This window comes from Haplochromis burtoni, unplaced genomic scaffold (genome assembly GCF_018398535.1).
Source record: "Haplochromis burtoni strain Fernald_Lab_line unplaced genomic scaffold, NCSU_Asbu1 Contig_569, whole genome shotgun sequence".
Lineage (NCBI taxonomy): Eukaryota > Metazoa > Chordata > Actinopteri > Cichliformes > Cichlidae > Haplochromis > Haplochromis burtoni.
The window spans coordinates 335,182-336,153 of NW_024582930.1; positions in this window are offsets into that span (position 1 = coordinate 335,182).

Genomic DNA, 972 nt, shown 5'->3' on the forward strand with positions numbered 1-972 from the left:
AAACCTGCAGTCAGCTGAGACTGAAGAAGTCACTTGGATGAGTGACGAAACGTGTCTCCCACTGAAAACACTACATCCAGATGAACAGAATCAACGTTTTGGGCCACCTCAGCCATGGGATAATCCTTCTCCTCACCATGTGTGCAGCTTATTATAGTCCTGTGCCACTCCTCTTGGTACTAGACTAGCTAGAACCACTGACTGAAAAGCTCCCTGTATCTAAGCACTAGTACAGGTACTGTTCTTACTGCTTCATGATCAGGACCTGGAAAAGTGGGTCTGGGGGCTGAACACAAAAGGAATGGCTTACTTTGTATTGTTGCTGGGCAGTAGTGATGTGTCGGTCGCGAACGAAATAGCTCTTAGAGCCAACTGTTTAAAGTGAACGATGCGAGCTGGATCTTTATTGGGAGCCGTGGTTTTTTTGGTTGCTCTCTCTCTCTCTCTCTCGCACCCCTCCAATAGCCAAGCCCTCCTGTTCTCTGATTGGATAGTTAAATTGTGATTGACATGACATTGGCCACTTGAGTGCAGAGTTTCACACGTATTTTTTGGCTAAGTCCACACACAAGTCTTTTTTACACACACACAAATTCTTTTTACACATACAAATCCTGATTTACAAGTTCAAAATATTTATGACCACAATTTGTGCCCATAAATGTGAACCTGAGCAGAAATACCATTGCTGATTGGGTGATGCATGGGGAGAACGGTACCGCTGAGTAAACAGTATCACTGCATCATACACCAGAAAACACTGTGTGGTAAAGTCCTAAAAATAGAGCATGTAATGAGCACCGTAACGCAAACCGTAAATTTGAGCCGAGCTAAATGTTTAAATCAACGTCAATTTCAGTCTTTTATGCAGGAAATAGATTCAGAGTTGGCCAACATTCCTTATCATACAGAGGTTCGTTGGCTGCTCTTATAGGAGTCACAAATGCACCAGTGCAACTTGCCTCACTGTCC